The sequence below is a fragment of the Stegodyphus dumicola genome, chromosome 10 (assembly GCF_044657685.1).
Source record: "Stegodyphus dumicola isolate Sdum_Otavi_A_Nest chromosome 10, ASM4465768v1".
NCBI classification, from domain to species: Eukaryota; Metazoa; Arthropoda; class Arachnida; order Araneae; family Eresidae; genus Stegodyphus; species Stegodyphus dumicola.
The window spans coordinates 51,011,931-51,039,522 of NC_140777.1; the positions used below are offsets into that span (position 1 = coordinate 51,011,931).

General features: G+C 33.3%; 1 long non-coding RNA gene across 1 annotated transcript in view; it reads right to left on the reverse strand.

Moving 5' to 3' along the window:
• Positions 1-27,592, reverse strand: part of LOC146994961 (uncharacterized) — a 151,411-nt gene that overhangs the window by 53,360 nt on the left and 70,459 nt on the right. The gene's annotated exons all lie outside the window — the stretch shown is intronic.

Here is a 27,592-nt window from a genome sequence, read left to right on the forward strand (position 1 = left end):
CCTATTAGTTTTTTTATACTATATATATATATAGACTGACTATGTAAAACATAGCTCTAAAACATATTCCAAATTCATTAACTATTTGAATGAGGTTTTCAAATTCGAAAGAGAACTAAGAAAATATAGCTTGAAATTTTAAATCAGGCGAAAAAAAAGCATCTTCTTAAAAGATGCAAATGCTTTTTATGGTGAAAATTTACTATAGTAATGGGTTATTGTGTAGCGTATTCTTCATGTACTTTCCGGTTGGTTTACGACGAAGTAAACTGTGACAAAAAGCCGTGTCATTCTAAAATTACTTCAAATATTCCTTTACTTTTAGCTATATGAATTATTTAACACGCATAGGGATCGTAGAAATATATTCAGCTTTCTGTAAAAATCCATCGGGAAAACATATTGTTACAAAAAAACATCATGTTGTATACATCTAGAAATTTATATGGATGCCTGGCGTTAAATTTGAAATCAAAGCCATGAAACTGTAACGGTGAATAACATACTTTTTTTTCTGGAAGGATATTTCACCGGGAAAGAAAATCGTGCAAAGTCTCCCTATCACACGAAAAAGAAGAAAAAAAAAAGATACTAAAATGCATATTTTAGAGATGAAACTTCCAAGAACTTTATGCGGGGTAACCCACTGATGTAAACAGAACTTTCAGCTGAAATGAAGAAGATGACGAGAATCTTTTGATGGAAAGAAGGTGGAGTCGAAAAACCGTCACACATTTTTGATCATTTTTATTACAGTAATACTTTATTTTATTTTTTCACTTTTTAATACACATCTCCCTTCTTACCTAGATATAAGGTTCAATAGAACTTCTCCTTTCTCAAGATCACACAGCTTGATTCAGCGGTTTTGAGCAGACGAAAGCGAAAAAGGGGAAAATGTAAGGAAATGCAAAATCAATTTAAGGAACATATATTTGGAGGCTTTAGCCAGTAGAAGATAGGACGATAGCAGAAGGTAAAAGAGGGACAGATCCCGGAGGGAATTATATAGAAAGATAGGAAATATATTTTTTCCTCTCTTTTTCCGGAGCAACTGCTGGACTTTACTTTTATGCGCACACATTTCTAAGCTCGTACCATATTCCCCACCAAAGTTATATATTATTGTAAAAGGAAGAGGTATATTTTTTTCTTTTCCTTCTTTCACCGATTATTCCGGTTGAATGCTTGAATTATGGAGATTGAGTAGAGCCAGCTCTGCCATTGGAGCATAAGTGGTATTATGGAGTTTAGCGAATTTAAAACATTAATATGAACTGAAATTGTATCTATATAAATTACGCGCCCTCACGTATATAAATTATACGTAGTTATATATGCAGGTATATGTAAAGCAATGAACGGTTAGATATCGCTTTTTAGAAAAAGATATTTTAGTGTATTATTAGATATTTTAGTATATTAAAATATCATCGGACTCCTCTATAACAACCTCCAAGGGACCGAAAATTTAGTTCGCTATATCCGATCTGTTAATAAAACGAATGCATTGTCTCCCAAAATATTGCAAAAAGTTCATCATTGATGGATCACGCTGAGAGAATGATTATAATTGTTACATCTTCCAAAAACGGTTAATAGTAACTTTAATATTAATAAAATGTTACAATGACAATTATTATTATGTTAATTGCTAAATTTATTTTTTGTTGTTTTTTAATTTTACCTCACATTAATAATTTTACAGAAAAAAAAATACTTAACATAACAGCCACAGAAATATGGCATAAAAGCCCCGATTTAGACTCGTCTCTCTAATTATATATTCCGATCTATAATACTTATTTCTTGAAATTACGAATAAGGGTCAATCCAACATAGAGTGCTTGGTGTCTAACACTAACTCAGATGGTACCAAAGAATTGATTCAAGCTCTTTGTTTTAACGAATCAATGTTCTTTAGTTCATAGCATAACAGGATCTCATCAGATGCGTTTACTGTGCATTCTGGTTTTCTAATAACTGAGTGCTGCGCCTGCCTCGTATTTCCTTTTGCTTAAAACACAGAGAATTTAGGATCTGAAGATGGAAAACAGTAATACACGGCTGTTTTTCGTCATTTTAGACTAGTAATACATAGATGTGTTTCGTTATTCTAATGCCCTAAATAGGATGAATTTAAGGGTTAGTACTTTTTCGGTTAAAAGTTGCAGAAATTCTGAGAAAAAATTAAATAAATAAATCCGTTAAAGATGTCCATAAAGTTCGTTATTTCCGAATTTACGCATTTGGAAATTCTCTATAGTCTTATGAAATGACACTGTGTCTAAAAAACTGAACTATGCCAAAACGTTCGTTCGTTATATCCGGAGGTAATATATTGTTACGAATTTGGTATTTAAAAAGCTAATGTTAGTTCAATTATAAATTAAATGGTTTTATTTCTCGCGCAGTGTAGCGCGTGACGAATATTAAAAGAAAGCTAAGCCGGAAAATTGAAAATACAAGAGCGCGTGCATTAAATAAATAAATATCTCTTTTTGATTTCGAGAAAGTACTGGAAAATTCTAGTGCGTGATTTTAAAATCTTATAAAAGGAGGAAAACATCTCAGTTTGTAGCAGTTGCTTAGTTTGTTGTTGTTTAGAAAACTACTGTTGTTGATTGTAGCGAATTCGCGGATTAGCGTTCTTTAGCTGTTTTGAATTACGTTCTATTGGACATTTGAGTAGTTAAAAGAAACCTACTGTGAGATATTGTAATACTGCGTGATAATTTGAGAAAATTTAAGCATTTTCGTTGTGATAATAATAAATTTTTGTTCATTTTTCATCGGACTTGTGCATTCATTTCATAACGAACCCGTACGCACGCAACAATATATATAAGTCGTTTGACTTATTATTATCATTTGTGATAAGTAAAATGAAATCACTGATCTGTATTTTAATTCTTGCTTAAAAAACTAAAGAGACAATAATACTGCTTGAAAAATAATTTAGAACTCTACCTAAAATATATCTACCAACACTATCTAGTTAGTTATTTATTAGTGACAACCTATATTTAGACACATCATCTGTCCTCTATTGCCCTGTACCCTAAACACGGCGTGTTGTTAAAAGAACTGGTACTTTCTCTGGATGGTTGACTTTTCCTATTTCGTGCTACCAAGAAAGCACCACCACAATTTGAACTAACCATTTAAGTTATTATAAACATTCATTTTCAAACATAGTTGATTATATAAAAGAGACCAATTTCTGGGACACCTAGAAACCAGGATCTAACCTAATTGTATTTCATGTTTTTCAGGCTGCAAAAACCGAAACAGTAATTAATGACTCTATATCAAAGACTCTGAGTGCTGTATCAAAGGTCTCGGGTTCGAACCCCGGAGAAAGCATGGATGTTTTTAAATGCAGTGTCTGTGCGGCATGAGGGCACTTTGAGTACGCGGCGAACAGAAATTCCTCTCGAAAGATTGTTGGTATGGGAAGAGGAGTAGGAGACACTCGGACCCATCGGCTCAGCGTACTCTCCTTCAATTGGCGGCAAAACTGGACTGCCACCTGTGTGGGGCTCAAGGCTCGTGCCATTGACAGGCGCATTTGACTCCTTCCCACGATGAATGTCGTGGGCTTGTGCTGACCATTGTCAGGCAAGTGGGATTAGTAATAACAACAGCATCGTTTCTCAAGCACATAAAATATAAAGTAATCACGGTCAATCATATTTTCTTTGCTCTGATACGGATTAAAGTTGGATATCCTTTCAAATAAATGTCAACACTTATAGTCACAAAACTCGTATCAAAATTGAGACAAATATTTTGCCCATACTTAATCAATATTATACTTAATCAATATAAAATATTTTTATCTCCAGCGCATGGGACTGTGTATATGAAATTCTAAAGATATGCTCAATTTAAACTTATTTTGCGATATTGCTCTTGAACTGAATTTTATGGTTTAAGTGCAAAGAACATGATATTTAATAAATAAAGGTAAAGCACAAAACGTTAAAAAGCGCTCCTTTGGACGTAATTTAAAATCTGAAATCTTTCAGATTTCTTTTGGAGAGGGCTTTATTGTTATTATTGTTATGTTAAAATTCACTATCTTAAATATATAAAAATAATATCTTTCTAGTTTACCAAAATAAAAATTTTAAAATTTAGAATTCCATTTTAGTTTGCTCTAAAAATCGTTGCCATCCACACCTTTAAAACGCGAAAATAATAAAATTAAACATTTAATATTTTCCAGCTTTTTTAAATGCTGGGTTAGTATTTTTGTACTAAGAGTTTGCTTAAACTTTCTGAATATGTTTACGTTCCTGTGTTAGAATGGCGCCGACATGGATGACGCAGTTTCAATTTTAAATATCCTTAATAAATTCAACGACTCTTGGTCTATTTAAATCAAACTTAATACATTTAATAATATAACATTCATACGTAAACATTTAGTAATAATTCAGGAGTACAGATAAGCTTTAACATAAGAATTACAACCGTTACAGGCCAGCTACGCTTTTAGCGACCGAATTCTATAAACGACAAATCTCAAAAGCCTGTTGCCAACGCAGGGCAACGAAAAGGTGGAAATTAATTCAATAGGCTTGAAAGTAAACAGAATATATATGAAAAACCAGCAAATAAATTAATCAAAACTTTGGAACCCTTTCTTAGAATTCCTGTAATAGATTTTACTGGTTAAATATAAAGAATAAATCAGGATAACCATCTGTATACTTTCATTAATTTGTATCTCGAATATAAATGGTAGAGCAAATACCGAAAAAAATGTATATTGGAGTACCTAACCCATATACCTTTAAACCTTGTAAACGTGAACATTGAACAACTGATTGCGTCCATTTCGCGCACATTTTTTTCTCTTCACATTTTCTAATGTAATATAGTTTTATGGGTAATCTGAAGAGCCAAAACCGCGTGTGATGTGCTTGCCGAGTAATGTCAAGTACACTTAACTAATGCAAAGTATAGAATAACTCTTTGAGACTGCTTTTCGTTTTCGTTTTATGATATTTTATTCCTCGAAAATATTTTGTATGAATTGAAAATTCCGAAATACAAAATATGTTGTGTTTTTGTATTCCGGGTAAGAGATATATTTAATTACTTTTAAACACGTTCAACAGAGCTCTAAAAGAAAATTGTTTGCAATTGTAAGCTGAATTTATCATTATGCAAACTGTAATAGAGTTTGAACTGTGAACACAGCTGTTGAGATTTACATTGAAATACTACTGCAGTCCACCTACGCAAGTTTATAATGCTCAAAATTTGACTTTTGGCTGACTAAATAATGAAATGTATAAGCTCTGGCATATTAAACGTTAAATGTTTGCAGGCTGAGCGCGAATATTTATATGCATCTAGTTAAATATTTACATCCAGCATATATTATAAAGTGATGAAAGAGACAGATGGAAGCAGAATCAAACTTAGAACTAAGCGCCGAGCTATGTTGCCAGTTATAATTAAACTGGGGTTAAGTCTCTTGTCTTTTGTTTTTAGTTTTAACGTAATAATCAATATTGTTGCGTGCTTACGGGTTCGTAATGGATTGAATGCACAAGTGAATAAGTAGTTGATAAAATTTATTATTATACCAAGAATAAATACAAAATGCTTAAATTTCCTCAGAGCTATTCGCACAATATCGCAATATATCACAGTAGTTATATTTTTAAACTACTAAAACGTTCAACAGAACTCAATTCAAAACACAGAAAGCTAATCCGATCTCACAGCAAATTCGCTGCAATCAATAACAGCAATAAGTAAACAACTGAATTGAGATGTTTTCCTCCCGTTTTTATAAGCTTTATAATCAGCACGAGAACATTCTGGTATTTTCTCGATTTTTCTGGATAGCAAAAGCGTACAATTAAGAGATACCTATTTATTAAAATGTTAAATGCGCGTGCTCCTGTGTTTTATATTTTCCAGCAAAACTTTCTCTTCAAATAAGTCTCGTGCTGCATTATAAAATTCAAAAGAAACCACAAGAGAAAAAACTCACTGTCTAAGAGTCCTCCTTAATTAATGTCTCCAGGTTTATGAAACAAATGACACATAGTGACATTCCCAGAGAGCGGACTGCTCTGGGTCTCTGATCAGACAGGGTCTCCGAAGAACTTTAAGTTTTTAAATATATATACCTATACATAAGAATATAAAAATGAGATTTTGTATTATGGCGAGAATGATTACGCATAAGTCTGTAGTGATTATGTTTACAAGTTTATCTTAGAAGCACTGATGCTATAATTTTATAAGAAATGAATAGTTTGCTATTCCGCTAACCATGCCTCGACCTCATGCCTCTGCCTGAGGGATAAATACAGCTCTATATGGAGAAAATTGGCGGGTAAGCGCGTGTCAAAACTTGATTACAAACTTAAAAATTTAATAATTTTTTCCTTAGATTTAAGGAAAATTTGTATAATTTGGCAACACCGATTATGAGGTTGCAGTGTGCAGCCCCCCAGAGGAGAGTTACACATTTAGCTTCGCAAACGCAGCTATAGAACGTCATTTCGAATGTCGAAAATTGTAAAATTAATCTTGAAACGTCCAGCATAACTTACACTTCCTACAAAGATTTAAGAGATTAAAAAAAGGATATTTTTTTCAAAAGTCATTTTAACTATATAATTTTAATTGATTAAATGATAATTGCATATTTTTTGCCTTTTGTACGGTGATCATTTCAATAAGGACTGCCCCAGGGATATTTCAGTCCCGAGCTTCATTAGCTGTAGGTCCGCCACAGACACAATCTTGGATATTGTCTAAACTGCAAACATGAACATATTGCTACGTTACTGATGTAAATATAATCCGTACAAGTGTAAACTTGTTGTACTAATTTATGTTTATGCTGATAAAGCCTTGTACGGATACTTGAAATTGCGGTTGCATTGAACTGAGTATCATAGAATTTGAAATTAAATTTCAAAATTCTTCTACCTTTGATTAATAATTTCCAGTGCATTAACTTTGCCATTACCTAAAATACAAATGAATTTTCAAAAGAATACTGATATGTACTGAAAAATTCAGTATTTGGAAATAATTCAGAAATGTAGTTGATTTTTACATGTAATTCAGCCTTGTCCATATGTAAGAGGATTCTTAGTATATTTTTATGGGAAGTTAATTAAACTTACCGCTGATAAGAAGCAATTTTTAATTCCTCCCTCTCTTTAGCTTAAGATAAGCAAACGTCTGGAAACGTCTTGCATTTTGTCCTGGGTTCATTTCCCTTAGAAGAGCACTTTACAAGTTTACAGTTTCTCTATATCTAACATAAACATTACTCATTTGTCCGGAGAAATTAGAAATACACTATCTATGAATGCAGTCAGTGAAAAACGTCGATTGCATAGCTATAAAAAGATTAATTTACATTTTTTCACCTTTTAAATAGAACTCGGAGTGGTAAGTAAACATAAGTAATACGCCCCGCTTCATGACTTGCATAGAAATTCATAAATAAAAGAAATTAAAAAAATATGGAGGGGTTCGAATTTAAATGATCGCCCAAAAGCATTTGTTCAAGTATTTTATGCTCTCGCTGAGCTCGCCGTCTATCATTCTGCTCTTGCACTCACTCTTACTAACACATTTTTTTACTTCCTTGTACCAAGTAAAAAAGGAAGTATTGTAATCGAAAAAAATTTCGGGTATCATATTTCAACGAAAATATCAATTTTGACCGCTATCCAATGCAATTTAAAGCTGTTTTTGCGTGAAATCCGCAATTAAGGACAGAATAAAGGACGCTTTTCCCCCAAAAAAATTATAAAACTGATTTAAAATGAATTCTAAAATGTATTTTTCGTGGCCTCTGTGCGTACGTACGTATCTCTCATAACCCAAAAACGAGTAGACTAAGAATGTTGAAATGTTGTATGTGGGACTGCTGTAACATGTAGATGAGTACCTCGTATTTTGGTTGCAATCGGCCGCACCGAAAGTATATAAATATATGATTACACGGCTTAGTGAGCTCAGTTTCTTTATTCATATATGTTTGTAAATTGCTTTAAAAATGATTAAATTATGTTCTTATCTTTCTGTTAAGGTTTTTATGCCTTTAGTAAATCTGCAAGCAATATTTGTACAATTATCAACAATTTAAAAAGCTATTTAAGTGCAGTTAAGCCTAATTTTTAATAACATGGCGAGCATATTTGTTTACATTTGAAACAGCAGAATAGTGGATTTGTTGCCAATCTAGAGAGACTAAGCTTCGCAACAAAGATAACGCCTTCATTTATTGTTGCGAATTAAATCATATTTAATCCTTTCTGGAATTTTTTCGAGGAAATAAGTGTTTGAGATTTACTTCGTGATTTTTAATATAGATATTTTCAGTTTTTAAATATTTTTGCCTTGTCGCGAAGTGGGAACTGAATTAATTGAATGAGAAATACGGAATTGTCTGTGAAAAACTGTTTCCTTTTTGTTTTGTTTGCTTAATTTCTTTTATACAACGTTTAAGATTTATTATAATATTTGAATAGAGCATGTGGCAACGATTAGATAATTCTTCAAATGATATAAATTTTGTGCATTCTGAGTTATAATATGAACAAAATATAACGCTGTTAAGTGAAACTAGCGCCAGAGTGTCGCTATGGTAAACAAATACTAGAGGGAATTTTAAAGAGTGAATTTATACTATTGGTAGTTTATTCGCTATCGACGAAGTAGATTTAATTCAATCCAATAAGTTTAAAAGAAATGCAAGAAAAATGCGTATAATTTAATATTCCGTACAAGGAAGTCATGTGGTGTACACATCAGATTTTTTATTTTTAACTTCATTACTTAGAATCATTTTCTTCGCTATATACTATTCAACAGCAAAATTACAACAATTTTAAAAGTATCATATGCTTACGATTCCCGATGCAGTGTTAAGTAATCTCATACGTTTTTCTATTTTTTTCAGTCTTTTCTCAGTTCATCATATCAGTGTTTAATTTTCTTAGTAAGATGGCTACAAAACATTTTTTTTTTTTTGTATTTTTATTATTATTTTTTTATTAACTTTATTTAGTAAATATCACGTTATTCGCACTCACGTCAACATAAAATTCCGTTCCACAGTAAAATAACAGAATATTTAAAAACAGCATACCTTTTGAATTTTCGATAGACAGACTCGTGGGTTGAAGATAAAAATGTTTCATTCATTACAGTGTTGGCACTGCTCGGTTTGAATTCGTTAATCAAATATTCATAAAAATTCCTTTATAAAATACTGAATATAGAATTCGAAATTCAAAATTAGGGCCTACAGGGGCACATGTTCGGGGGGAGGATTAAGTTATTCAAAATTTTGTTGATTTAAGTACCGTAATTGTTTCACAATGCGAGGAACATACATACATACATACATGCAGATTTTTCATTATTTAATTTCTTTAAAAGTTATACAGCGTGGTAATATTTGGTGGCAGCAGTTTTAAAACTGATTCAGCCATTTATAATGGGCGACGTAAAATCCAGTTTCAATAATAATAGCGCATTCAAGTTAACTCCCTTTTTGGGCGAATAAATAGGTACGAGAAATATAAAGAAAGTAATAAAAAATAAGATAATAACATGTAACAACGAAAACAAATAGATACCTAAAGCCTCTTTTTATGTGTAAATATTATAATACGGTAAACTCTATTACATGTATTTCACAATTTTAAGAAGAACGTTTCCCTGTAAATAAAGTCTTTCAAATTTACTTTGGATAAAAGTCTTAAAATACATTTTAAAATCAACAAAATATTTAATCAATTTAAGTTGTTACTATTTAATTAGTATAGGGGGAAACATATATTATTGTATTTAATTTAAAAATATGGTCTTGAAAGACGATTTTTCTGCTGCATGGATTGTCTTTAAAAGAACAACGTAACAGTACGTTGAAGGTTTAATGTAAAGGATTTTCAGTCACTAGTAAAAGGCTTATTCAAAAGGCAAAAAGCCTACATCTGAGTAAAGAGCTATTTAATAATGACCTTACCAGTGATGGTATTAAAGATATTTGATAGTAAAATGTGGTATACTATTTTGAGAAGAATAATGAAGACCTTATAGACGGAAATGTGAAATTAAGTATTCACAACAATGCGTCTGAGATGGAATTATCACATGATGAATTTACAATGATGATGAGAAAGATAATTTCTGCTTAAATTGATCAATTTACAATGTATAAAAAATATAAATAGTAGCAGTTTGACAGATAAAGCTGTGATAAAGCCGTACTAACAGTTTGGTTTATTTTATTTATTTAAGGCAAAACCTTCGAGGGATATCTCCTTTAAGGTGAGGGAAGCGTCAGTTGAGGATTTTCTTATGGAAATTGGCTCGCATCCAAGTTACACACAGGCAAAACGCAGAAAACATATTTTTAGCTCCCTCATTGACCTGGAATCGAACTCGGGTCAAACTACCAGAGTTTAGTGATTTTACCGCTCAGGCACTGATGGGCGAGTGTAAAGGATCATGGTATTTTCTTGTGTGCATTCACGTTGTGAATGCGGTTACCCGACAAACTATTCATGGTTCGATGTTTTTAGCCCAAAGAGGTTATCCCAGAATGGTATTTAAATCTCAGAATAGCATTTTGTGGCATCCCATTATAAATGGCGAAGCATTTCTCAAATTGTTGCCACCAAACATTACCTCTCTGTATTATATTTAAAGACATTAAATAATGAAGAATCTGCATGAATGTATGTATGTTTCTCGCAACGGTATTTAGAGTCACCAGATTTCCTATAACTTAATACTCCACCCGAACATGGGAACATGAACGCCCGAATTTCGAATTTGTTTTATTATCTACTTCATATTTTGTAAAACTTTAATGAATTTTCGATTAACAAACTCAACAATTTCAAAGCGAGCAATGACAACACTGTACGGAAAAAAACATATTTATCTCCAGCGCACGAGACTGTCTATCGGAGGTTCTAAAGATATGCTGTTTTAAAGTATTTCGTGATATTGCTGTTGAATTAAATTTTATCTGGTTTAAGTACAAAAAACATGATATTCAACAAATAAAGGTAACTCAAACACCCTGCTTAGTCGTAATATAAAATACAGAATCTTTCAGTTTTTATTTTTATTATTTTTTTATTTTTTAAAACTTTCATTTGTTTTTCTAGTGACGTACAAGCCAAAATGTGCTAGACAATAAATCATCGTGTTCTGTATTTGACTAACTGGTTTTTAGACCTGTACAAAATCACCTTTATGTGGGGGAGAATGCAAGATACTACCGGCATTCTTCCGTAAGTGCTGTCATGGTGAATATAGTATATTTAGCTACTAAATTTCATAGTAATTAGATGATCTATTCCAAATACCGTCTAGGGCAGCTCTCAACCTTTTGACTAACGCGTACCACCTAAACAAAAATTTAAAACCTTTAGTACCACCACTACAAAGTATTACTACCACCATCACTGTTGAACAAAGCTCAGATCGCATAAATTTGCGAGTGTTGGAGAAAAAGCAGGATGCTGGAATTTTAATTTTTGAATTTAATAGTTAAAAATACTTTGCTTCTTTGCGTACCATCTATTTTTCTCTTGCATATCACCAGTGGTACGCGTACCACCGGTTGAGAACCCCTGGTCTAGGGCATCACTGAGTTTTAATTTTTCCATATATGGAAAACATAATAGTCAACATGTTACATGTCTCATGTAGAGAAAATCTAATTACCAATAATGCAAATTAATAATTGCGTAAATAACTATTGAAACTCACATTAAAAAGGAATAGAATAAATAATATTAAAATGCGCTACATGCGCTGGAGAATTTTACATGTTTAATTAAAAAGTATAACAAGTTTCAAAATGCTCAATGCGTGTGAAATTGCAAAGATTCATTTCACAATATTTGACACGTAACAAAAAAGAACAAACGTGTCGTAAATTGATCAATAACACAGAAATCATATATTTTAAAACATTAATTGGAAGCACAGAAGACCAACTAAGTTTTAAAAGCGTTTTCGTGTTTGAGAAGTGGACATTTTTAAAACATTTCTGACATATTATTTATGTATATCCTAATGCAAGTGTGTTACATAGATGTACAAGAAGATGTGAAAACATGTAAAGGAATAACAAATTTCCAACGAATTGTTGATGACGCATTTATTTCGTGTTTTCATTCTATTAGAAAATAAGAATTTAGCTTTTAGAACTTCAAAACTTAACACTCCATCGCTGGAAGGTCTTTGAAAGGAACTGTACGGATTTTGCATAATCTGAATGTATTACCGTTAACTCCCAAAGCTTTTCGCTTGTAAACAAAAGTCGATTTGTTACCATGGTAACGAAATTTATAAATCCCCTCGCTAAAGCAGTTGTGATTAAGCAAGTCTTAATCTTACCAATTAAAGAGCGGAAGACGGAGTTGTTCTAAAATGCAATTCTTTCCCTCGCAGTGAATTCAGAATCTAATGATGGTTAATTCTGCTAGATTTAAATGAACGAAACTGTAATTTATCCAACATTCTCGAAAATACAAAATAGACCTTTTTCTGAATTTCCACAGTAAATTAAAAACAAAATCCATGAAAAACGTTTCTTAAAATACGAAAATTTGTGTGATATGCTGTATGCTTTTAAACAAATTAATTCTAAGAAAGTATGGTGAATAGAGATATAGGTAACATTGTGTAAGGACTTTGAGTTTTACTAACGTTTATTTTATTTTAAAAATTCGCTATTCTCTCTGATTTTTTTTTATTTCCAGACAGAATAAGCGCGAGTAGGAGTCTTATGCTAATGAGTTTCAAATTGTAAAGGTATTTAAGAAGAGGCCTTTAGCCAAGAGTGGAGACAGCCTTCTTGCTACCCTGCCACGCGCATGATTTTCAGTCAGTTCATGTCTGCCATTAAGGCCAAAACTTAGTTTCTGCTGATATACTAAGACGAATTGTAGTATTTTGCATTTCGCATATGTAGTGTCAAAAGGCCAATCTTCGCGTTAATAGTCTCCGTACAGAATTTAAGTTTACTTCTTATTTAGTTAAGTTAGTCATTTCTTATTTTCTACGTTTCAGACCAAAAGTGTTGGTCTCTGTATCCCGAAGGGCAGGAGCGCCTGTACGCTTTGAGAAATAAAACGTAAACTTAACCCTTCTTACTTGTGTGCTGTAAAGTTAACCCTTCTTACTCAAACTATGCACACACGAGCATAGTTTGAGTAAGCTCCCTGCTCCCATTCAGGATTACTAAATGTTCCCCAAGGCAATGAGGATAAGGAATAGCAGTCATGAAGACATAAGCTAGAGAATGTATACGTTACGGAAATGTATGAAAGTATGTATTGTATAGAAAGCTTAGCCAGTGTATACAATGCGGAAATTCGTCATCGTATGAAACTATTATTTCACAGATTTCCTAGCTATTAAGTGCAATTCTAAAAGACAAACCAGTGAAGATATATAAAACCCCTGCTGATGGTGTTTGTAATGCCACAAGACAAGACACGGGGGACTTCTGGCGCTCTCCTCAGATGGAGATTTCGCTACTTGCACTTCAGTCTCTGCTTGGAAATGACGAAATACGTTATTTTGAATATGTTGTGCTAGACTCTCTGCCAGGTGTTCCCAGCAGGGTCGGTGTTGACCTCACGTGTGTCGATGTAACTTTAAATCATGGAAAATAAATATAAGACGAAAATGCACAGTAATTTTAAAATGTATTTTTTAAATCAGTGACATTTTCTAAATATATAAACACGCACACACACAAAAAAAGAAGCTAAAACGCAAAACCTTTTCACAAGATATATTGTTGCATAGAAGATTTTAATGTTCGGTTCCACGACAGTGAAAATTTAAATTTGCCGCCATGGCTCATAGAATTAATGAACTGCAATATATCTTATAGTGATATTACAATTTTACAATTTTTATACTCTCATATTGATACTATATGTTGATTACTTATAATAAGGATATTCAATTCAATTAAAAAAAACACGTGTACGCTAAGGTTTGGAATTTAAAAGCCATTCTGAGAAATACTGAACAAATATTATCGACTCTTCTTCTTACCAATAATTTAGTACGAGGAACAAGTTGAATATTTTTAAGCGAAGTAATTTAAAAATTCAGTTAAATAGTTTTATGCCAACTATTGAAAATCTTGCATCGATATATCAAGCGCAACTGCCATATTAATTAAAATCGGACTTTGGTGCAATTGGAATCTGTTTTTATTCCTAGAAACTTATTTATACGGAGAGTGTTTACACATTTTTAGAACAAATTCAATAAGGGCATAAAAAAGGAAATTTCTAGGAATTACAATTTCTGACAACAGCTTATTATTTGAGATAAGAAATATGGTTTACCACTTTTAAGTTTATTCTTCTTTCCGAATGTCCCATGTAAAAAAGCTGTTGGTTAAAGGATATGTTTCCGCGATTTCAGAAGAGAAATTTTCATATTCCACACATCAAAAATTTATGAAATGCATGATATTAAAATTTATAATTGCAAAATAAGCAACATTATTAATCGGAAAGAGAAAACCTGTCAATAATTACTTCTGTATGGCGAGAAATCTCCAGACGAATACCGGAGAAAGGTATGTACTCTTCTCTAAAGTTTCGAAAGTTTAATCGTTGTTAATAAGAAAAACCCTTAATAACAGTTGCTCAAAATATTTTAATATTTTGCAGAGTTTAAATTTAACTAATTTCTTTGGTAATGTGGAATGTCAAATTCTAAATAGTTCGGTTAAGACTTCTTATCATTACATAATTTTTTCAGGAAATACTGAATATTTATTAGGCACTTGTTTATTTATAAGGAAAATGTAACACTAGGCTCTTAAAATTCTAAACGTATTTCATTGACTCAAACGGTGATGTTTTAACTTACAAGAGATGAAGTGAATTATTTGATTAACTTGTAGGGTTTATATTTACTTTAACTAACATTTATTTTAAGTTTAAACTATCTTTCCTGTCAATCCTTACTTTCCCCTGGAACTGCCAATGCCAGAATATGTAAATTTGAGTAGAACGCGCAAGCATTCGAATTATCAGCGGAAGTAGTATGATTTAAATAGAAGGAAACAAGTTCAGTTAGAGTTATTCTTACTTCGCGAGCGCGGAGGTAGAAATCGAGAATTAAAGAACCCCGCGTTGCGGCCTATGTGCTTGGCGGGAAGTAGTTGCAATTGTTCCAGTGAGCTTCAAGTCTGCTGAATTAGCTGCGGTTTTTGTAAAACGCGGTGAGTTAGTTATTTTAGAGAGCCTCGTAGTTAGAATCTTGTCTTTATTTTCTTTTCAGGTTATTATTTTATTTTGACTGCCTAGTTGGCAAAGTTTGTAAGCGTCAAGAGGACGCAATTGTAAATTAGTACGTTGAATAAAAAGGGACTTAAACCCTTTATAAGACTCTGTGGTTTATACAAGCTTTCACAGTCACCTCTTGGTTGCGTGCTAGTTAGAGGCGCGCAACGTTATAAACTGTTTCAAGAAATGTCCACCAAATCAAGTGAAATGAGCATTTTACTTACTTTTTAATAATCTAGTATTAAACTAGAGACATTTTTAAAAATCCCAATAGGCACAATAATAAGAGACCTGAATAATTCGGAAAATATACATAAGAAATGAATTTTTTCCTCACATTAATTATCTTTTCAAAAATTATGAAAATAGTTATTATTCCCAAACTTTTGTAATGCTTTTCTGATAAGGAAGATTTCAAGTCAATTTTAGGAAAAAAAATCTGAAAGCTTTTGTTTAAGTTTTGTGTATTATCTTTATTTATTATATATCAGGGTCCTTGCACTTGAACCATAAAATTTAATTCAACAGCAATATCGCAAAATTATTTTAAAATGAGCCTATATTTAGAATTTCCGATACACTCGCGCGCTGAAGAAAAAAATGTTTTTTTTCTATTAAACAATGTTGCCCTTTCTCGCTTTGAAATCATTGAGTTTGTTAATAAAAAATTCGTTAAGCCTTTATAAAATATGACATAGATAATAAAACAAATTCCAAATTTGGGCTTACAGATGCCCATATTCGAGTGGAAACGTTATTCAAAATTGGATGGCTCTAGGTACCGTTGTTTTTTCACTGTGAGAGAAACAAACATACATTCATGCAGATTATTCATTATTTAATTTCTTTAAATATAATGCCGGGCTATAATATTTGGTGGCAACAATTTGAAAACTGAAACGCCGTTTTATAGCGGACAACGCAAAATGCTAAGACGAAATTAATAGCCCTTCTGGGCAAATTGCCCTCTGTGCTAAAAATAAAGCATAATTGTTTAGTCACACATAATTATCGTAATTCCGGAAACGACAACTTTCAAATAAGAGGAACCACGAGAAGTTTTATTTTTCCAGGTTTTAGCTCCAAGAGGGTTATTAGTCTGATTGCGATTTTGGGTTGTTTCAGTTTGCATTGTTTGCTACTGTTGAAATGTAATTTTTCTTTGTTTTACTTTTCATTCAGGTCTGGTGCAAGTCTGCATAAAGTAAGATATTTATCTTGAAAATTGAATCTGTTTGTTAAAGATGAACAAAGTAAACTATTTAAAAGCAGTAGATGGAGTTCTTAAGAAGAGTATTTGTACTTTTTAATTTCATGCAATTAAATAAAAATGCATTTAATTCATTATATATTTAGTTAAAACAATTAATATTTTTATAGAATTACGCTATATATTGTTTCTCTTTTTATTTGAGTCTGTTGCCATTTAGAAAAACGTGTAATTTTACTCTTTCATGCTTAATCTATCTCTTAATTAACAAATTAAACTAAAAGCAATATATAATAGCTTTTAAAAATATTATTTATTTACTTTTTAATGTGATTGAGTTAAATAAAATTAATGTGATTGATTTAAATAAAATTAATGTTATTGATTTAAATAAGAATCAATAAATGATATATCTAATTAAAAATTAAATATTTTTACATAATTACGTTACATATTTTCCCCTTTTAAAATATACAAAAGATATATAACGTTTCCTATTAGTCTAAATGCATCTAACATCCTCTAAAATGTTTCACTACTCCCGCGGGTCATGTTTATGGATAATCTGCACTGATAAACCATATTAAACTTTAACAGTGCCCTTTGGGTGATCGTTAAAGTCTGAACACTTTTAGATTTTCTTTTAATTATTTCATTTTCAATACAAATTTTACTTTTCGGAATAGGAATTTGAGTAGTTTCTTTTCTGCGGTTTTCTACAGATGGATAAGTAATAAGAATTCAAAAAATCATTCCTTGAATTTATTTTGAATAAGGTATACTTGATATTACTAATTTTATTTTTAGATGTAATTTTGTGAAAATATGAGACGAAATGACATATACTATGTATATTGATTGCGATCCTGTCCAGAAATTGCAATTTACTCTAGCTGAATGTAGATTGGTCCCTGGACAGATAACGGTGCCAACCGAACAAAGCCGGATGAATGTCATACTCATCTCTTATGACCAGACAGGGAATTAGTAGGCCAAATATCACGTCAGAATTACTGCCTACGGAAACCTCGCCTACATAAGTGATACGTGTTAGGTGAGAGGTTGAATGGATACGTAAAGTATATTTGGATTTCAGGTTTACACAACGCTAGAATCAGAAGTGTTTGATAGATAAATAGGAATATAAAGGACATCTAATATTCATACACAATAAGCAGGTATCCTCACGTACTTTTCCTCTAAATATAAATACTAATTCATGGATTACTTTTATATTTCTATTCCCAGTTACTAAATTATTATGTTTATACATTTTTCCCTTCTGCATTCACTGGTTAAGTCAAGCCGAACTTTACAATCGGTCTGCCAGCATAATCTACAGTCATTGAAGGTAAGGCAGGAAAAAATGAAATGTTCTACATGAGGTAATGTTTCTTTTAGCACTCACATAAATTAATTAATCTTAGATTGAAACTAAACAGGTAACTTGCAAATTTATCGTGACAAGATAAAAACTGAGATACTTTAAAATTAATAGAGAGGAAAGACTAAATAGATAGAAAAGATAGATAGATAAACTAAATAAATAGAAAGAAAGAACTTTTTGGTACCCTTAGGTTTACAAGATGTAAAAAATTCCTCATTCCATGCTAATATTTATGTCTAAGGATAAATTTAAGGATCTTTTGCTAAGAAATCAGCTCTTTCATTTCCGTAGAATCAATGATGAGCATGCACTTAAGCGAAATGGATAACAGTTCCGCTATTTCTAAGCGACCTGACAGTTAGTTAATAGCGTTTTGATAACTAACTTGTGTTAGTAATTTTTGAATTGGGAACTTTGGAAACTGGATTTTAATAGCAAGTGGTGAATTTTAAGAAAACTCGATATTGTTCAGATTTACATATATTAGGTCAATCCATAAATTCGTGCGCATTTTTTGGTAAATTTTAAAATAATATAAAAACAACACAATTTAACATTTTAATCAATTATATATTTTCCTCCATTACCTACAATGTCTCGCCATCTTACAGGCAGCCTTTTTATGACATTGCTGTAGAAAGACTCTGGTTTTGATGCAAAAAAAACTTGGAAGTTCATTGTGTACATCCAGTTTGGAATTTAATTTTTTTCCCAGTAAAAAATTTTGTAAGGCACGGAATAAGTGAAAATCACTTGGGGCAATATCTGGGGAGTAAGCAGGATGTGGCAAAAGCTCCCAATTAAATTAAATTTTTTGCAGCGCTGTTCGAGCCGTATGCGATCTAGCGTTATCATGATGAAACAACACTTTCTTGATATTCACCAATCGTGGGCGTTTTTAGATCAATTCTGAGTTTAGACGTCAAAGCTGTTCACTATAAACTTCTGAATTAATCGTTTGATCTGGTTCTAACAGTTCAAAACTTCCTGAACTGGGTTTATTATCAATGCTGCTTTTTCCAACTTTAAATTTTTTAAACCATGTCTAGTCAGTCCTTACACTAATAGTGTACACCATGTACACTATTAATTTTTACCTTTGCAAACCTGGCAGCTTCACCACACGAAAATAAAGAATGTAGCACAGCACCGTTTGTACTGATTATTTATATTCATTTTCTGTGGGTACTAAAATCTGTTCGATATTTACGAAAGTTGGTGATGAACTGAATAATATGTTAGTCAAACGACGACAAGTTTCAACAGGTTTAAAATTGTATTGTTTTAGTAAATGCGTCATAGTGAATTCCACACATACTCTTAATGCGCACGAACTTATGGACTGACTCGATAAAAAAAAACCATGAAAACCAGCCATGCAGCCATCCCTTTGCTAGAAAACCTTGTGGCCACTGATGAGGGCCACGAAAAATGGAAAGCGAGTGTTGTATGATAACCATCTGAGAAATGGTAGTGCTTCAACTCCGATAAATTCAGAATTATATTGCCAAAGGCGTAATTAATATGCTTAAGATCAAATTGAATTTCTGAAGTTTTTACTGAAGTTCAGTAAATTTTGCTGGGGTACACGTACTCAGTTCTGGAAGTAATTTAATTTCTGGAGGTTATATGGAACATTTTCTTCCTCAGCGCATTCTTTGTTTAATCAAAGTGCATCCGGTTAGCAACGGAAAAGTACCGATGTCGAACCCCGGCGACGGTACTGCTGATTTTTGATACTTTCCTCGCAAAAAATTCTAATCAGAGTGTTCAAAGGCGCGCGCCTAAAATTTAATGGGCAATTACTGATTACTACTTGGATTTGTCGAATGTGCTTCCATCCTCATAAATAGCCCTTCAAGTTGGAGAGAAAATATAAGAAATTTTCTCTAAGAAATTTTCTCTTATATTCTCTCCTCTTGTGTCCCTTTGGTGTAACCAAAACCACGTCCCGCTACACTTTGACTGATCCCGATTGCATTGGCGATTTTCGTTTCCTTTGTCGAAATAAACTTTAACCGCTTGCATCGAAATAATTCCTTCGCTACATGCCGACTAACCATCTGAAAGGTGAGCTATACTTTTTTAAAACATACTAGTATTAATACATTAGTGAAAACAATTTTGGTGCATAGAAAGTATGAGAGAATGCATACAGAGTGTGTAGAGCAGCGGTTCCCAACCGCTGTTCCGCGGCACACCAGTGTGCCGTCTGAAGCACCGTGATGTGCCGCCGGGTCTGGGTGTCACGGTGCTGTTTGCCCGCTATAACTCCTCCCGTCACTCCCCCCGCCAGTGTCATAGGTGGTCATGGCACTGTGCAGTGCTATAACTCCTCCCCCTGCCAATCTTGACAAGTGTCCGCCGTGTCCTCGCCCCCATGAGACGCAGGCAGACGCCTCACACTGTGTCAGAGAGACAACGGCTGCTGTGAGGAGAGAGACACTGATACTGCAATGATGGACAAGTTTTTGAAAAGGAAAGAACTGGACTCTGAACAAAATCTGGAGCCAGATGAGAGCCCGAGTATGAGTGGGGGTCAAAAGAAAGCAAAGATGGTTAAATTCTCTGGCGCAAGGCAATATAGCAAAAGCTATATTTCAGTTGGATTTACTTTCACTGGAGATGAACACCAACCAACTCCACTGTGCGTGGTGTGTGGTGACTGTGCGTGGTGTGTAGCTGACAGTGCTATGGTCCCAAGCAAACTTAAACGCCATCTCCAAATGAAACACCCTTTGCTTCAAAACAAGAATGTGGACTATTTTGTTCGCCTGCGTGACAACATGGAGAAACAGGCAACTTTTATGAGAAAAACAACAAAGGTAAATGAAAGAGCTCTTAAAGCTAGCTATCAAGTTGCTGAACTTATAGCCAAGACAAAAAAGTCGCACACTGTGGCAGAGAAATTAATACTTCCTGCCTGCAAAGCTATTATAGAGGAGATGCTCGGACCTGAAGCAGCAAAGGAAATAGCCAAAGTCCCTCTCTCAAACAACACAATTTCCAGACGTATTAATGACATGTCTGCAGACATCGAAAGTGTGGTTTTGGAAAAGATCCGTATCAGTGAGAAATTTGCATTGCAACTTGACGAGTCTACTGATATCAGTGGACATGCTCAACTCTTAGCTAATGTGCGTTTTGTTGATGGTGATGCAATTAGAGAAAACTTCTTTTTTTGCAAGGTATTGCCAGAAAAAACAACAGGAGAAGAAATTTTTCGGGTCACATCAGAATACCTTGAACAAGGAGGACTTAAGTGGGAAAACTGCACAAGTGTCTGCACCGATGGAGCTGCAGCCATGGTCGGGCACACCAAAGGCTTTGTAAGCAGAGTGAAGGAAAGAAATCCAGATGTGATTATTACGCATTGTTTTTTACACCGCGAGGCCCTCGTAGCCAAGACTTTACCATCAGCCTTAGTTCATGTGTTGGATGATGTTGTGCGCATGGTAAACATTGTAAAGTCACGACCCATGAAAAGTCGCATATTTGCAGCTTTGTGTGAGGAGATGGGAGCAAAGCATAAAACCTTGCTGTTTCATACGGAGGTCCGGTGGTTGTCGCGTGGCAAGGTCTTGGTTCGTGTGTATGAGCTGCGGGAGGAACTTAAAGTGTTTCTGACAAATGAGGGGTCAGATTACGCAAAGCAGCTTGCAAGTGATGAGTGGTGTGCAAGGCTGGCATACCTGGCAGATATATTTCATCATCTGAATGAATTGAACACCCGAATGCAAGGCCGAAATGAAAACCTGCTTACAAGTACAGATAAAATAAATGGATTCCGTTCAAAGGTGCAACTCCGGCATCAACACGTGGAAAGTGGTAATCTTGAAATGTTCACACTCACCATGCAATGGCAAAGTGTTCACACTGCTGCACTGTGTGAGATAATAGTTAAGCATTTAAAAACTCTTGAGGAGAAGTTGTCATTTTATTTCTCTTCAGTCTCCACTGAATGCCTTGACTGGGTTAGGGACCCTTATAGCTCAGCATCAGTTGTTGGAAAGGAAATGACTTTACAGGAGCAGGAGGAACTAATTGAACTGAGACAAAATCGTGGTTGCAAGCTAAGATTTGCTGATCTACCTTTGGACAGTTTTTGGTTGGATACTGCCAAGGAGTTCCCCCTTCTGGCAAACAAAGCTATTTTGACATTGCTCCCTTTTTCCACTACATATCTGTGTGAGATTAGCTTTTCAAGCATGATTGCTATGAAAACCAAATACAGAGAGAGACTGAGAACTGTTGACGAAGAGCTACGTGTGTGTCTTTCTTCGATTCCAGCCAGAATATCAGCTTTGTGTTCAGCCAAACAGGCCCAGGTTTCGCACTGAAAGTATTTTATAATTTTTCACTATTCTGTTTACTTAATATTTCATAATAAAGTAATTATAAAATACTTTCTTTGTGCTTATTTGATTCCTATTCAAGAGAATTACTTTATTATAGTCAATATAGGCACAGAGTTAATTTTTTAACATTTTCTAATGGTGGTGTGCCTCGTGATTTTTTTCCCCGCGACAAGTGTGTCTTGGCCAAAAAAGGTTGGGAAACGCTGGTGTAGAGTGTATATAGATGTGCGCTGAAATGTCTAAAATAACGCTATTAAATATACTTTGAAATTCAAGTGGTTTATAAATGTAAATTTCAGTTGGAAAAAACCTGTGGTAAATATTTTTAGCTATTATACTAACTATATGTGTTATTGCTTAATTTTTAATGTACCTCTCCGAAATACTAATAAATAAAGTTTCGAAATGTCATGAAAGTTTTCAAGGAAATACTCTCACCAAAACATGAAATTTTCACAAATGTTCACTACTTACTAAGCAACAACTTTAATTTCATGCAATAACATTATTGCTCTAATTATGATTAATTAATGATCTTTGTTACATCACAACAGAATTAAAAAAAATATTACTAAGGAATTGAGATATACCGTTTAAAGATTGAATTAAAAATATTATTGAATTATACATAAGCATTTATAAAAAATTAAATTTAAAATTTTGCAGAAATTTTTAATTTAGAAAAGGCTTAATTTTAATCTGGAAATTAAATTTAAAGTAACAAAAATAAAAATAAAAATGTTAACATTCAAATTTGTAACAAATGTTAAAAATGTAATTTATAAAATTTAAAAATTTAAGTTTTAAATTTAGAAATATTATTCTCCATGTACTCATTTTGAGTTTGATGATATAAACAGACGCTCAGTCAGGAAAGATCAATCAGGTGATCATCCTAAAGGAAAACTAATAAGTGATCCAAATACCTGTTACATTAAAACTATTCTTAGCTTTATAATAAGTGAATAATTAATTAATTTTTAAACTGATAAACGGGAGAAAAATAAAAAGCAAAAAAAGCAAAGTAAATAAGTTCTAGAAGATGATCGGATTACTCAATCACAATCATGAAATTAAAACTTCTACAGCAACAGATCACTTTATCAAGGTTGATGTTTTTAATTTCATTATAAATTAGTAAAATATACGAATTGTTCAGTTGATTAGTCTGACTGCGAAGTAACAGGAATGTCAAGCAGTTAAAATAATTTATACTTCAGCTATATTAAAAAACATTTCTTTAACAAGTATTAAAACAAAATCCTTTAACAAATTTAAATAATGCTTTATTTCGAATAAATTATTAAGAATAAAGTTTTAAATAAGTTTTGCTTATACCAGTCTTATGGATTATTTCAGAAACTTTGATGATAATGGCAAAATTTCTTTTTGCTTACACCTTAAATATGTTTAACAGTTCTAATTTAGGAAGCTGACCTGTTGGTTCAGGAAATTTTTCTAAAATTACATCAGATTTAGTGAATATGCAGAGCATGCTTTAATTTTGGTCTAAAAGTATTAAATTTTGCTTCCAAATAATGATGAATATAATTAAGCGTAGTCAATATAATTTAGTTTATTCAGCAGAATCTGAGTACGATGTGCAGTCGCGATATGTCTACATGCTTTGAATATTTGTAAATAATATTGTTCTCAACACAATTAATTAATGAATTCAGTGCTTCAGAACACATTTGCCGCTTTTACTGAATTAATTTCAGTGAAGAATAGATGCATTTAACATTAAGATTAAAATAAAAGTGATGTATAACTGATAATATTACAGTTTCCTGCCTTTATTAAATAATGAAAAATCTGTCTGTCTGTATGTATATAGGGGTTTTCCTCATACTGTGGAGAAATGGCGGCACATAGAGCCGTCAGATTTAGAATACACATAATCCTTCACTATGACATCTGCAACTCGAATTCGAAATTTTGAATTTCGAAATTTTTGTTTTATTTATTTCATAGTTTATGTAAATTCAATGTCATTTGGAGTAACAAACTCGGCCATTTAAAAGCGATGTATTGCCACTCGGCGAAACTTAGAATATGGATGTTTAATCAGAAAACCCAACGATGTAAAAGAAATGTATTCCCACTTGGAAAAAACTTCAGGTATTTGTTTCGAATCTAATCAGAAAAGTCATCGATTTAAAGGAAATGATTCGCCACTGCTCCAAATGAAATATGTTCATGCATCATACGCCTTTCTACAAAGGTTAAGTTAATTAATTTTTCTTTCAGGCTTAATTCGTCTGTTACTGATTTAAAAAAAGTTAGCGATTTAGAAGTAAAAATATATGGAGTTCTTCTATATTATTATTAATTACTAACTCTATAAGGTATTTCGCTCGCCTTCTTAGCATGTCTTCGTAGTGTAGTGGTAAGCACGCTAGGAGCTTATTCCAGATGTCCGTCGTTCGATTCCCGGTGAAGGCGTTGCTCAATTATCATCTCTCCCGCTTCGAAATAATCTAATATCTCTACAGTGGCGCCCGAACTAAAAGGATGATGGATGATGATTCTCCACATCCAGGATTTGACGATTGGGTCCCCTAAAACCCCAGTCGCCCATTAAAAGGGGGAGTATATAAGGTATTTCTCTCGCCTTCTCAGCATGCCTTCTCGTAGTGTAGTCGTCAGCACGTTGGGCGCATATTACAGAGGTCCGTGGTTCGATTCCCGGCAAAGGCGTTGTTAATTTTTCATCACTCTTGCTTTGAAAATAGCATAATGACTCTATAACTCGATCTATAAAATTATACTACCCAGACTCATTAAATTATTAAAGATTGTTTATAATAATTATATTAGGTAATTAACTGCACAGTAATTCTAACAGCAGATTCCAGTAAGCTGTAGAATTTTGGGGGTGGGGAGTAAATTGAAAATCTGATACGGAAAATCAGATTTAGACATGAAACTTGCCATGTTTCAAAATTAAGATTTAATTTGGCAAAATTAGTGCTCTTAAATTCTTCAGCAAAATTCAGGGTAATGATATATTATTTTTTTCTTAACTAACTATGGCAAGGCATGGTAGGGTTATTTGTTTAAGAGACAGCTTTATAGAGGACTGCCTATGGAGAATAAGTCTCATAAATATTACACATAGGAAAATTGCGAAAATATTCATGCAGGTAATCTATTCGAGGAATTTTCCTGATAATCCGCATATGACATTGAAGACATGAAATTTACATTGCACTGTTTGATATCCGGGAGTTTCGACACAGTATATAAGTTCAAAAGCAGGATGCTGAATCATTATAGAATTGCTCGAGATATCTAACACTTCAATTTTTATGTCAGAGATTAGCTCAGTGGAATTTTGCATGTTGCTCTCTCTAAATTTACACTACCAGCGGCCCAGTGGTAAAGAGTGCTGGATACTAGGCATTGAACCTGTGTTCAATACCAAATGAGCGGGCTGGATGCAGGTTTAGAATTCGGGGTATTACTCATCCGTAATGTAAATGCAATTCCTCAACGAAGGCATCCCTCCACATTGATAAATAACCCTCGCATGATTTTCTATATTCCAGCAAACTAATTAATATAATCTCTTTAAATATATACCGAAACTACAAAATATTTCGCCGAATGGAAGGCGTAGAAAGTATATTTAATCGTAATACAAGTTCCTTTTAATTAAGAAATTATTAAACGTAACGATATTATATTATGTTTACAATTCCATATTTGAGCTTCAAGAAATCAATGCGTTAGCATCATCGATAATATATGCTAGGAAATATACAGCTGCAGTTGGTGTAGAATTTACCATAAGGACATAAAATACATGTTCAAATTTAAAAATTGGAGGTGACCCACTCGCCAGATCCAGATTATGTCGAATTATCGTCCACCACACGTTTAACTTTGCGCCAGTGCCTTTTATGCTCTTTTTGAAGATGAAAAGCATAACGAATCAGCGATACCCTCGCCGAGATTCGAACTTCGGTCATTCCAATTGGGCTAATTAAAAGTGCTTTCAATAACACCAAGAATGCACCCTGCCAGGAGAGAGATAATTCCTTGCAAAATACCGATGAATGAAGACTAGTTTCTCTTCCTCGAGAATTTTACTTATAATAACTGTTTTACTGTAAAAATGCATCCTACATTATTTATATGATCATGATACATGTTATTAAACTATTCATGCTATATTGGTAAAGCTTCTGGTTAACACCAGGCTATAAAAAGTCATAAGGAATTCTCTCTCCTCACTACGTGCTTTTGTGGTATAACTGGAAGCACTTTCAGGTAGCAACTGGAAGGCCTGGAGTTTGAACCCCGGCGAAGATATAGTGATTTTCTCACGCTTTCTACTTAGGAAATATTCTATGATTCTCCATCATACGATTCGATGGAAAATCACGGTGAAGGATAATTTATCATCACTCGGATTTGATGACCGAGTCCCCCTCCTCCCTAGTAACATTTTAGGTGGGGGAGGTTATAACGCATTTTTCTTTCCTCACTTCATGCCTTGTGGGGTCTGGTCCACTTTGCAATCATAAAATAGATCTCTCTAAGGAAGCCTGGTGACACCTGGCACAGGCGTGAATAATACCAATACAGAAGAAGGGTAAAATAACCCTTCATTATTCGTTAAACACTTGACACAAATGCACGTACTTCGTGCTCAAAGTAACACCGACGACTTGCGATGGAATTTAAGAATAAGTTCACAATAAATTCACAGATAAAGAATAGGGCTAAACTAACTAATTTAATTTAAGACAAACTAGGCTGATTCAACAACCTAAACTGCGATATCCTTGTTAAATGGTCAAAACGGCGTAACAGCAAGGAGAAACTAGTAATCTGCGCTGACTAGCGAAATTACGCTCTGAATAAACTACAAGATTCGCCCGTTTAAATACTCATTTCACTTAACTTTAAATTTGCATCCTGGTGAGGAAATGCGAGGAGAAAATGAGAGGTTCAAGAAAGATACCAAACTTAAAATAATGTGTTCTGTAAAATAAGGGAAATCCTACAGCCTTTGTAATGTAACTGGAAGTACGTCCTAATAGAGAGTGGAAGATGTGGAGATCTCGGTGAGTGGATCGACGATCTTCCTGTTTTCTTAGACCCTACAAACATAATTTACAGGGTATTTTCTATAGCGTGGCGCATTGACGCCCTAATTATTCACCTACAGGAAAGATTAACTGTATACTATAAGACAAGTGATTGCGTTTCGAAAAAGAAAATATTAAAATTGATAGTTGTACATGCATAAATACAGTTCACAACTCGCTCATTTTATCTGATT